Source organism: Amblyomma americanum, chromosome 2 (assembly GCF_052857255.1).
Source record: "Amblyomma americanum isolate KBUSLIRL-KWMA chromosome 2, ASM5285725v1, whole genome shotgun sequence".
NCBI lineage: Eukaryota > Metazoa > Arthropoda > Arachnida > Ixodida > Ixodidae > Amblyomma > Amblyomma americanum.
The window spans coordinates 115,339,149-115,352,588 of NC_135498.1; the positions used below are offsets into that span (position 1 = coordinate 115,339,149).

At 44.2% G+C, this 13,440-nt stretch overlaps 1 long non-coding RNA gene across 2 annotated transcripts; it reads right to left on the bottom strand.

Annotated features, from left to right (window-relative positions):
• Positions 1-5,320: 5,320 nt before the first annotated feature.
• Positions 5,321-11,765, bottom strand: LOC144118998 (uncharacterized). 2 transcript variants are annotated; one of them, XR_013312219.1, is made up of 4 exons: positions 11,720-11,765; positions 8,905-8,972; positions 8,026-8,054; positions 5,321-5,515 (listed from the first exon to the last, which is right to left on the bottom strand). It is a non-coding gene; the product is annotated as an uncharacterized LOC144118998 (long non-coding RNA). The 2 variants fall into 2 exon arrangements; XR_013312220.1 differs by having other exon boundaries at positions 11,685-11,759.
• Positions 11,766-13,440: the final 1,675 nt, after the last annotated feature.

The window sequence follows — 13,440 nt, forward strand, 5'->3', positions numbered from 1 at the left end:
TCCCAAAAGAACATAGTATAACTACACAACACAATATCCATATCAGTATCCACAATATATACAGTACCCAAAGTCCATATCAATTTTTAGAATTTTGAAAACGCATTTCTCATCGGTGCTGTGTCCCAACAAATTCAGGTTATTTCAACGAGTAAGGTGCACTAGAGCGGTTGCCTTTCCTGCAAGCTGTTCGATAGAACATGTATTTTGGCGCGATGTAATAAACTCTTGGGGCAACAGCGCCGTGAGTAACAGCGCTTTCGAAATTCTAGACACTGATAAGAATATCCTTTACCATGAGCTACACGCTGCTCAGTTAATAAGCACTCTAAAACCACGGACTAAAATTTTAACTATTCAGCGGTAATTAACCAGCTTAGTAGATAACGCATCTTGACTCTAATCTCATGCACTAGACCGCTGACAATGCTGGACCGAACAAAACCTCTTCAAACTCATATAGATATTTTTAGAAATGAAAAAACGCATTAGGTGAAACTCCCGGTACGATGTGAGTTGCAAAACCAATGCCGAAGATATGAATTAAAGAAATTATGTTTGGTAAGCTTTTGGTTCTTGGGGAGAGCCAGTAGTGCCACGACATTCTTCTTGGGTGGGGTATGGACAATTGAGGCGAAGGAGATTGCTCAAAAGATACATGTTGGAGGTGTGCCGGGAAGGTTACTGGCAAGTAGGCTTTGGGGCAAACCTACTTGCCAATACAGCAGCAGTAACAGCTGCCGATACAAGATAACGTCCTCTCAACAGCGTGTGGTAACGTAGAGGGGGCATGCGGTGGTCCTGATGGCGCCCGCTTAATTATTCGGCGGAAGAGAAATTCCTGACAGATACGAGCTTCGTCATCACCTTTATGATCACCAGCCTGACTACGCCCATTGCAGGGCAAAGGTCTCTCCCATGTTTCTCTAATTAACACAGTTTTTTGCAGCTGCTTCCACCGTATGCCCGAAAACTTCTTAATCTAATCCGCCCATGAAACATTCTGCCACATCCTGCTACGCGTGCTTTCTTTTGGAATCCACTCCGCTACCCTTAAGGACTAGCCGTTATCTTGCCTTCGTATTACATGCCCTGCCCAAGCCCATTTCTTCCTCTTGATTTCGACTATGATGTCATTGACCCGCGTTTGGTCCCTCACCAACTGTGCCCGCTTCCCGTCTCTGAACGTTACTTCTATCATCTCTTTATCTTCATTTCACAAATGATAAAAAAATTTTTCGCGGTCCTATGCGCATTGGGCCTTATTATCTTCCCCCCGCACGCATATCACGCCGCACAAGCCAGCGGCTACATATTGCACGTCATCGTTCTGCCGCTGTCACGTTTTCAAATTACTTTTTCCTTGCACTGCTGCAGATTGCCACGGCCTTCCAAACAACGTTGCTATCATCATGGGCTCATATTTTTTTTTAAACGTAAAAAAGTTCTTGTTACTGTAATTATGTTTATTTAATCTTGCCATCCTTTGTGTTACTTGTGTTACTCTTGGAGCCTATAAGTAACAAAATGAAACGAAATAAAGGGTCCACGAAGGCCATTGGCAGGAAACTGCGGGACAACTCGTTTGGTTGCAGCTACTTTGTTTATGGGGGTTTTGACTTTCCAAAGCAATTCCGGCTATGAGGGACCCCGTAGTGAAGTTCTCCAGAAATTTCGACTATCTGGGGTTCTTTAACGTGCACTGACATCGCACAGTACACGGGCTTCTAGAATTTCGCCTCCATCAAAATTCGACTGCCAGGGCGGGATCGACCCGCACAGATACTTTGTGTGTCATCGTCTCTTGTTACGCCAGAATCTTATAACATTACTTTCTGCATGGCTCTCTACACAAAAAGGTACTATTCCTCTTGCCGTCCACCGAATCAAAGTGCCTTTGGTGCTAACGTAGTCGTAAAGAGTGAAACAGGGCAACCAAAACGAAGGGCCAGAAAATGAGATACACGGACAAGCGCTGACTTACAACTAGCTGTTTTAATAGGAAAACCACATATAAATAATCTCTAATCACTGCGTCACATCCGCAAGTCATCATCGCAAACTACGAACATAACAAGAAAGGAAATAACAATTGCTGAACCAAGCACCTACAGGCGCCCACGCTGTTTCAACAGCCATATCTCACGCTTAGACAAGGCCATCGAAGTGCTGCTCACACACGAGTCACCTTCCTTGAAGATATAAACCTCTACTACTTCCCGTACTAGTTGCTCTTTGTTATGATACAGCACAACACTGTTGTCAAAGTACAGAATGCACAGGCAAGATTTGCAATGTGCTACCAACTTTGACGAACAAGAGCCTCCCAAAGAATAAGCGTGTTCCAACAGGCTTTCATTTAGGCACCTGCCTGTTTGGTCCACGTAGAAATGGCCACACGAGAACGGAATCCTGTACGCCACTCCTACTCTGCACTCCACAAATTGAGTGCCGTGACGAACTCCGCACCCTTCTGTGGCGCTACCATTTTCTTTCTTGCGTTTCACTGACGCCGGAACCTTGCTCAATTTATTTGGCGTAGAAAACAGAACCTTGCCACCAAACTTCTCCGCTATCTTCTTCCATCAGTGGGATAGCCGATGAACATATGGGACCACCGCCCCTTTTGTTCTTCTTACTGCCAGTGCTATCTTCCGCTCCCATTTTTTCTTTCTTTGTTTTCATTTTCAGGAGTAGCCTGTCGCACGTCGACACTAGTACATTCTCCGGAAAACCTGCCGCTCTGCAACGAGACCATTGTGCGTCAAAGCTTGAACCAACCTCATGCAAGCATGACTTCCCAATAGCCGTTCCCAGGCAGGCCATGGCGATCCCGTTCTTGACCAGCTTGGAATGATAGGAGTCCGAATCAAGAAGTGGCTTTTGCTTTCTTGGTGCGTAGCGCCAACATACATGGTTCCTTTGAAACTTGGAGTTCAAATCCAAGAATTTGAAGCGGTCTCCAGAAGGCATCCCATAAATGAACGTTAGTTCAGACGCCATGCTTTAAAATACTTTCATGATGTCATTCACCACCTGAGGGCTGGCTTCCGTCGGTAGTGCCACAAGATAGCCATCCACATATCTAAGGATGCTTAAAGTACAATCCTTGACTTCTTTTTCCAGTGCTCTGTCTACTGCGCTTAAATATTTACTGCTCAAAACAGGTGGTACGCTTAAGCCGATGCATATGGTGGACCGCTGGACGTATGTGCCCTCTCCCCACCCCACCAACGTACTCCGCAGGAACACGCTTAATAGCTCCCGGAATGATTCTACTAAAATTCCGCATTCCATACAAAACGACTGTCGTCGTTGTCCCCTGTGACACATTCCTTCATATGTTTCATGAGAGCCGGATGTGGCAGCGAGTAATATAAATCTTCTATGTCGATGGTGAACGCGGATACAATGGCCAGTTCTGCATTCGATAACGTTTTAACAACGTTGACAGAATTTTCCACCAGGAACGGGTCCTTTATGTTCAAAGAAGTTAGGTTCCTTTTCAGGAAACCTGACACAAATTACTGCCATGTTCTGTGTTCATTCACTATTGCTCTGAATGGGACATTTACTTTGTGGCTTTTGGTGGAGAAAAACACTTCGAGCTGTAGGCCTTTTGTACTCTGTACAGCTTTTTGAAGACCCTCTAAGTTTAGCTTTTGGAGCAGGGCGACTGCCTCTCTTTTGCGCTTCTTCGTGTAAACTTGCACTCGCTTGAAGTGTTTGTTAACTGCTGCCTCTGCTTTTTCGCCAAATAAGCTGTCAGGTAAAACCACCAACTTGCCTTCTTTTGTCAGCCAGCATTGATCGAAGGTTGCTGGCTAGCAGGTGTTCCGCGACCTTTGAGATATGTCTATGCCTTCTATGGTCTTTTGAAGTGTCAATTGCATCAACACAGTCAGCGGCGCACCGGAACCTATCTTCCTCGTGCACTTCCCGAGAGATAGCTCTTATAAAAGCTATTTTTTCTAGTATGCTCAGTCCTGGATCAACTGAGAACTTCGGTCCTAGGCTAAGCAACTTTTCATATTTTCGGTCCAGTCTTGCACCTCCCAGCAGCAGGCCGTTCCTTATTTCCGTCCTCTTCTTCTCTTTCTTCGGCAGAGTACGCAGTGTGAATTTCCAGATGCATTCAGTGAGCTGTTCAGCCGTCGCACTCCAATCTTGGTACACACGCACTTGCCTACTCTTCCCTTAACTAATGCCGCGATGTACCCAGAGTCAGTCCTTGGGAAATCTTGCTTGTCTCCAGCATTCAGCAGAAATAATTTTGCACATCCGCCTGAGGTGTCCTAAGGAAGGTTTAAGAATTCCGCAGATAGTCTGGATGTCTGTTGGGCAGAGTGAACTTCGAGCATACCAAGACATAGTCTGTGCTCTACACATGTAGACTGCGATGAGCGGAGTCAGTACGGCGGGATTAGAAAGATCAAGGTTATTACACTTAAAAGAATCCTATATACGAGAAATAACTTGTAGCAAGATAGCATAGTGGGCGAGTTGATATTGCATCTTTAGGAATGAAACAGCGCCACTAAAACGAAGGACCAGAAAAGGAGATACAAGGACAAGCGCTGAATTACAGCTGACTGTTTTAATCGAAAAACCACATATAAAAAATCTCTATTCACTGCGTCACATCCTCACGTCATCATCACAAACTACTAACATACAAAGAAAGTGAATAAAAGTTGCTGAATCTTAAGCACTTACAGGCTCCCACGTTGTTCCAACCGCCATTTCTACGTGGGCCAAAAAGGCAGGTGCCTAAATGAACGCCCGTCGGAACACGCTAATTCTTTGGGAGGCTCTTGTTCGTCAATGTTGCTTGCAGATTGCAAATCCTGCCTGTGCACTCCGTACTTTGACAACACTGTTGTGCTGTATCATCATAAAGAGCAACTAGTACGGGAAGTAGTAAAGGCTTATCATTTCTTCACAGAAGGTGGCTCGTGTGTGAGCAGCACTTCGATGGCTTTGTCTAAGCGTGAGATATGGCTTTTGGAACAACGTGGAAGCCTGTAGGTGATTAAGATTGAGCAATTGTTATTTCCTTTCTTTGCATATTAGTAGTTCGTGGTGATGACGTGAGGATGTGACGCAGTTATTAGAGATTAGTTATATGTGGTTTTCCTGTTAAAACAGTCAGCTGTAAGTCAGCGCTTGTCCGTGTATCTCCTATTCTGGTCCTTCGTTTTAGTTGCGCTCTTTCGTTCCATAATATGCAATACCAACTCGCCCACTATGGTATGTTACTTAACTAGTCACTTCTAGAATTCAATTAAGGTCCAAAGGAGGCGCTTCTACTCTGCGGCTGATGATTAATTGAGTTTTTATTGTGAATTTACAAGCGAATGCTTCGGATACATTAGTGCTTCTGGTACCACATCTCCGCGTCCTTCCGGTTTCGGCGAACGCGATGCGCCTTCATGCTTCCAGTCGCTTTTTGAAGGGGTCGGTACTCCTGGACAACTGTGTCTTGAGGGCTGGCAACAACGTCGAACTTCTGGCCCTGCGGAAATATCCGTGGCGTGCATATTGGATTCTTTCTTGGATTCAAATTATGTAAAGGCTAGGTTTTTGTTGTAACAGGTAGGTTGATTATAAATATCAAAATTGTGGACTTCTCAAATGCTTATTCAAGAATTTTTCAAGACAGGCTGGCAGTAGAGTTAACACCACGAAGATATGTTTTTCTAACGCAAAAATACAAGCACTATTCGAAAAGTTGAATGAAATTACATTTCCGCGTTTACACGTTATGCAAAAATGAGTCCATTTTTACAACGATGGTGACATAAACTGCTTCACAAAGCCATTGTAAGGGTACTTAGCACGCTCATATCTCTGAATGATAGCATTTAAAGTTTTGAAAAAATGCATTTGGTTTTTCAACACGAGCCTGTGCATAAAAATTGTCTTTGCAGAGGGCTTCACAAAACTTTCTCCATCCCGCTTTCTTTCACACAAAAAAAAATTGTGCATTTCCTTCCGAATTCTCTTTTGACAACAACGCAGCTACTTCGCAAGAAATTTACCTGGCAACTGTACCGCATCCCAGTACCGCGGCGACAAAATCCTGGCTGCAATTGGTTTTGTTGAACTCCTAAGACAAGTGGCGTAAAAGCCGTAGCGGTCATATAATACAGGAGTTTTTTGCACAATGTGCGCTCTTCTAGCTGTCATTGGCACTTTAAATTACCGTAATCTTTTTAACGACATCATCGACCTAATTCTGACAATTGCACATGCTTCCTCTCTAATATAATTGCGTAGTTTCTGGGCAATAAAGAACTTGAGGCAAACGGGGCAGTTAAGCTGCGCTCAGCCAAACTCGGAGGATATCCTTGCTTTCCAACATAACCTGGTTGAAAAAACTAGCGCGCTAGTTTTCTTTTTTTTCAGCACTCCAGCGTAGGACCCTTATGTGTGATCCAGGTTATCACTGTGCAGCCTATTTTTGATGCTTTCCGATATTATTACGGCTTCAGTCGTTGCCACAACTGCGCAGTGACTTCACATAGCTGCTAAGAGCTCACCTTAAACCGTGCTTTCTGCCTTCATGAAAATTCCTATTGCGCTCATTACACTACAGTGTAACAACACCGCTCAGCATTTTTTTCACAATATGTCTGACTCACAAGATTTTGCTTCTTTCAAGCGTTAACATATTGCTCGCGCCATGGCGCGCGTGTCTGTTGTCTATTGTTTAGCCGTCAATAACCAAACAAGTACTAACCAGCTTCACTAGTTCTTTTGCTCTTAAACATGTATCCGCATTATGCGCAAATATCGCCATTAAAATTATGTAGATCTGAAATACCTATCTCTACTGATCTTTTTAATTTTACGGGCAACATAGTCCGCATTGTGGAGCAGGCCGCAACACACCAATACGCAGTGGTTCGCAGAACCAACTGCGCATCCCAGTCCCACTTCCGTAGATAAGCCAAGCTACTTGGCAAATTAGCTTCAGTGTTCGCCATCAGCTTCATTTGATAAAAATAAAGCTAGGAAGCTCGAGTAGATGGCCCTTTCTTTTGCTCTAAGAACAAGAAGAAAAATATCACAGAGAAACACCCATCGTCACTGCTTTTTCTAGCCTTACCTCAACTTTTTAGAATTGCCAGCAATTCACTCTCACTACCAGTAGAACTGAGTGGCTTCCTCGCAGCCTCAATTTTTTGCTGCGGTCTTACAGCTAGGAGGAGCACGTGGCAGTGGGTAGGGTCATGAGTGTACTCAACTGAGATACCATTATGACGCACTGCTGTTTTTGCACTTCTTTTCCCTGACCACTGCATTATGCGCCTGGTAAACTACAGTCCGCGGCAGGTATTGAAAATAGGAATCCAATTGAACTTCAAAATCCGGAGAAAATATGGATAAAAGTACCAATTCAAAATAGCGCTTTGCGAGGAAGACTGCCATTCATTATCCTAGATGAAGCTGCGCAACATAAATAAGGACGTGAAATATACACAACAAGAACTGGTCCACCCATCACGTTCTTGTTTATGCTGCAGTTTCTTCTCCGAAAATGAACGTGCGAGTAGCTCAAGAAGGTGCAGCGCTTGTTCAGTACCTTACATGTCGTTGTATACGCTGCGCACTTTTGTTTTTAATAAACACAGTACTATAACTGCTAACGAAGGCTATCAGAAAATCATTACTCTTCTTGTGAGTGTCGTGTCACAAGAGTGTAGCAAATATCAAGGCTGTTACAAATGGTGGACACAATGAATGAATAATTGTATGACATATGTGACGACAAGAGTTCGGCAAAAGAAAATATTCTAAGCACCCAGTTTTCTCTCCGTCACGCACAGCTAAAGCCAATCCCACAAAGCCTCGGCTTGTCATACTTACTGTAGACCTGTTCACCTAAACCCACTTTTGCGCCCTCGTACAATATTTGTTTTTAAAGGAACACCTTTGTGCCTTTAAGCGCATTTTGCGCATTTAACTCTAAGAGATGCTGCTTGGCCAATATCTACTGAGAGGTCTCTATTCACCACGCACCTGTTCTCCTTCATCCGCAGCCATAGCCCCTGGAAAACAAGAAAAAAAAAACAAAGAACAAATTTACAGTTCTATACAGACGTGTCCGGCGCTAGCACCCTTCAATATCTGCCTGTTACAATGAACTTCAGAACACTATCGCAGAATATAAAGATGTTGTTCGTGCAACGTGGACAAGGATGCGTCGGCAGTCAACAATTCGCTCGTTTTCAGTTCTCTGTTGGGCTGCCAATTAATTGAGATCAGTGTTTCGCGACCATGACGCACATTTGAACAAAAAACAACGTTCTGTATAACCAACACTCATTATCCTCTAACCAAGGTTTTACACAAAACAATTCAAAGGACTGCTTACTTCATTCTAAACCATGCTTAAATGCCCGTCTATTCAGTTTCTATGCGCAGCTATCGAACAAACAATGAAGTACATATTCTGCATTAATGTACTGGCTTGTTTTTTTTTAGCATCAGGGCTGTGTGAGAGTTGTTTACAAGTTTTGTTGACGCTGCCTTTGCAGCGTGGCATTTTACAGAACACTCTGGGACACGGAAATGTCACACAACTTCCTGCTGAGGTGTATTCGCAACACTGTCCACTGGGAGGAGGTCACACTCATGAAATTAGTCTTCATTGTAGGAATTTGGCGCAGTGGTCTGGCCAACAATATCAAGCGGTGTGCTTAAGTTAGAGACTGACCCGCGCACGCCTATTAGCAGAGAATAACACAAGCAAGAACGTTTGATCGACCGCAGATTACGCATGAATTTCCAACAATGGGAGGAAGGTGTTACTGCTATCGCTGCACATTTTTCGCATAGCGAGATGAAAAGTTATGGATTTATAATATAAATGCCATACAAAGATTAACTGACACTCACCGAGCAGTAAGGCCACCAGGATAAACAAATGGACGTAAAACACTGTTCTGTCCTTCATCTGGTATCTTCTGAAAAGTGTAACAGAACCAAATAAGCCACAGCTATTTTTGATGTATTCGACTCAAATGTTTCTTGGCATAATACTGATTCCCTCCTAGGTCGGACCTTCTCCGTACGACTGTACATCATTTTTAAACGTGGCTGTTTGAATTATGCATCGTCAATCAACAGCTAAGCACACCCGTACACAAAACTGAAAGGCACGTGGCAATGTTGTAGTCCTCTGAAGCAATTTTATTTTATTTTTGTGTAACAACGATGTAAAACACGCAGTAGCCCGGCGCGACAAACTCCACATGCAAAATTTGTCAGCTTTCAGTGTTGTTTCTAGGTAGAGTGACCTATCGCTAAAGCAAAAACCATATGCACCATGAGAGACACCACAGAAATTTGGAACACGCACTTTGCATATGTAGAATATTTTCTGCACTTCTGCTTAGATATCACAGTATAAACGTAAATGCACAGTGGGTGAACTGTACTGCGTCACGAAATAAAAACAACAAGCGCTGACTCAAAATGCGATAAGTTAAGACGCAACCGAAAAGTTCATTCTAATATGAGGAATCTGTTCCCTAGATTTCGTCCAGCTGATACATCAAAATACAACAACCTAGTAATGAAAACAAATACTTCACCTGCAGCAATATTTCGTTCATCTATTGTCTAAAGCCCTTTTAGAACTGACATAGCTATCTTGTATAAATTTATTCAGTATATCGACTGTCTAGTAGAGAAATAGTAGAAAAAATGTACTAGAACCAGCATAGCTATCTTGTCGAAAATGTAGTTTATCAACTGAGTGGTAGAGAAATAATAGGAACAAAATATAAGTCGCACTATGTATTATCCTAGTTATGCTAAAGAAGAGAGAAATGCTATCTCTATACTGCGCAGAGCTTAAAACCATTGGTACAATAGCGAAATAAGGGCATTAAAGAGAAAGCCAGTTTTCTAAAACTAGGGAATGCATTGACGCCGTAGAAGAGCTATTGTTTTTAGCGCTCCGTTTAGGAGAGAACCAAGCAGTCCGGAAATTTAGGGCATTTTTTTATAAACTCGCATGAGGGAGGCGCGGGGTTCTATTCCCAGTGCCGCCGGGTACCCACCGGTGATACAAAGGGTACAAGTTTTCCCCTGGGCTGGTGCTCGGCTAGTAAGGATTGAAATGCTTAGAAAATGGGTCTTTGACCCCACCTTGAGTAACTGAGAAATACCTTGTGCCATGGCGCTCTTTGGCCATAGATGCCCTTGCGCCATAAAAATCCATATTCACCATAGCATCTTTTTATGAATTATAAGCGCGTGATCATTTGCACTTATTAGCCTTCGCTGAAGGCGGTACTGTTCAACAGGGAAGCAACACAAGAGACAGCTTACATTATTCCTGCAGTTTATTCCACACCTTAACTGCAGCCACGCCCGCCTGCTGCCGGAGAGTATCTTACAGCCTATTAAAAACAAGGTTACCCTTAACAAAAGTACTCCTGAAAAAAGAATGCGAGGCGTCCACCGCAGTGTCTCAATTTGTAGAGCGCCGTAAACGACATACGGAGATCGGGGACTCGGATCCTATCGGCAGCATCTGTTTGCCTTCTCCTTTCTTCTACGTTACCTCCTTCGTACCTGTGAGCAAATGCCGTAATGACCACAAAGATAAAAGTAACATTCTCAGCTCTGCCCGCCATAAACTCAAAAACTGGTGACTTCTTCCTAATCTTCTCAATGCAGTTCTCTGAGTAACTGCCGCCAACACGCAGTGAATAGTAGTGGAGGAATGGTACCCTCCGTTCGTAGATGTTCCGTGCTATGTTCGGGGTCGTTGTTGCTCCCGAAGGGGACAAACATGCCATCCAGTCCGTTCATACGGGCCTGTAGTACGAATAATGGTCGTAAGAAACTTTCGCTCCCCTGCAGCGCATTGTCGCACTGAAGGGCGGCGAAGGCTTCATATTCCAGTAGTTTAGTTTGGTTTGTGGGGGTTTAACGTCCCAGAGCGACTAGGGCTTTGAGGGATACAGTAGTAGGGGGCTCCGGATAGTTTCGATCCCTGGAGTTCTTTAACGCGCACTGACATCGCACAGCACAACGGCCACTAGGATTTCGGCTGCATCCAAATGCGACCGCCATGGCGGGCATCAAACCCGCGTCCATTGAGCCAGAAGCAGAGCACCATAACCACCGAGCACCCGCAGCCGCCCCTATTCTAATAGTTGAATACGTGCTCTTTCAATGATATTTGCTTAATAAAATGAACGAAACTGAATTATGGTGATTGTGTAGCTGAGTTGAACTCTCGATATGAAACGTGTAAGACTTGCATGAAGGAGTTCTACCAAATCGCCGCCAAATGTGAAAGACCTCTCAAGCCCCACTTGTGGCAGGCGTCTTCGTTCAAGCCAATTGGCCAAATAGAAGTTCAGGCTGTTTCTCGTTATGATGTGGACATTCGGCTTCTCTTTTTTTTCCTATTTCAGAGTTTCTAACGACGAAGGTAATATTTTTCTACTTCATCGCGAGACAGTGACCTCCGTGCCTCAAGTCGCATCGGACCTAGCATTGCCCATTTCAAATGTCATGTGTCGAGAAGCCAAAAGGCAAATTTAGCGCGCCCATCTCTATAGCCGAAACTGTTTTCAGACCAATCTCACTGCAAAAATAATTCCAACAGCACACGTTCATCACGTGCGTAATGATAATCAAATTTTCCCCTCGCTTACCGGCTCGCCGGCGGGTAAAGAACTGTTCAGCTCACCTGGCGGCTCGTGACTGAGGCAGCACGCATAGAAACAGCATTCTGTCGCGACAACGACCGCCGAGGTATAGCCGGAAGGCTCGAGCAGAGATAGCTACCCCTTCCCGGAAACTGAAATGACGGAATGTTAAAGAAAGGCCGACATCCAGGGCAGCTGCTCGGTCACGGAAAGCGCGCGTCGGCGTCTCAGTTGATGCTTTTCTGTTGCAAATCGTATTCTCCGGAATAAAAACAAAAACGTATTCAAGGACATTTCCAGCAAACATCGGCAGTGATTGCACCGTTGAATATGAGTGCATCGGCCTGATTATAATCACACTCCCCTTTTTTTTAGCCGCCCTGGAATGTCACGTGCTTTTAAAGAGAGCAAGCACGCTGTGCACTGCCTAACGTTGGTCAATGTTTAAATGAAAACAACAAGACCATACGATGCAGTTGCTCAGTGATCACAACATCCAGTGTGTTTCACGTACCCTGAGGCAACTCCTGGAAAAAGCGGTGAACCACAGCTGGCTGGGTGAAACAGAGAGACCAACGGCATATTGTCTGGAGTCGTATGGTTCTCTCTTCTGAGTGCATTTTGAATTCCACTTCGTCAGTTGAAAAAGTAGGATTTCTCTGATGAATTCGTATCATTAATTTCAGAGTCAACAACGATTGGGTAAGTTGCATGGGCGCTTCAGAAACCGGCAATTCAGTTTTGTTTTGCAACATATCTCCTATGCGGTCTTTTTTTTCCCTACAATTTAAAAACGACCGCGTAAGATGAAAAAAAAAGTTGTTGTGGCTCAACTGACCTGAGCCAGGATATGCAGAGCGAAAGCTCTCTTGGGCAGGGTTAGACACGGTTTAGCTTTGGTTCAAGTTGCTTCTCAACTGTTATGTTTGAATAATAACATTTAGCATCGACAGGGCGTAAATCGTGACCGTCTAAAAGCTCTCTCAAGCGGTGGCTGATCGCCCTGTTGATTTTTCTGAATTCTGCAGGACGACAATTGCTCAGAGTTTGTTTTATTATCTGTCTTCCGTTTTCGAACAGTGATATAAAAAGAGCAGTGCAAGATGATCACTTAGTCTTAGCAAGTATTTTATATGCGAACACAGTTCAGAGTTGGAATACGGATGTATTTCTATTAATTTTGCACTAGTGTCAGTTATGCGTGTGGGCTGCGTTGCTTTTTCTATTTTCTACCTTGCGTTCAATTTTCTTTCACTATTTCGGACGATGTATTCGGATATGCTCATGACCTAATAGCATTGCTACGCTGCGTTCGCAGAGGCTGGAACGCTTCTAAACGATGGGAAAGCTTCAACTTGTCATCTCCATACTGCTTTGCAGACAGATTGCATGCAGGACTAATAATGTGCTGTACTGCACGGACGGTTATTTTCTGATTGTACAATACGTCCGTGCCTCTTTCTCACTCGTGACCGTGACCGGCCGCCGCGGCAGAGGATGAAAATGTAGAAATAGCGAGGAATCGCATTTTTGTCGACGGGCGTTTTCGATGAGTGATGCAGGTTCTGCTGTTGTTGCGCGAACATGATCAGTGCAACGACTTGTGTCGTCCTGTACTACTTCACGGCACCGCGATGTGCGGTCCGTAGGCCTACTTCATCGCCATTGTAGTGTCGGGGCTTAGGTCGCCCCGGGTATGACAGCCCGACGCAGCTGATGTGAGAGAACTCCGATTTAGACACTATTCATCTTGACATCACCT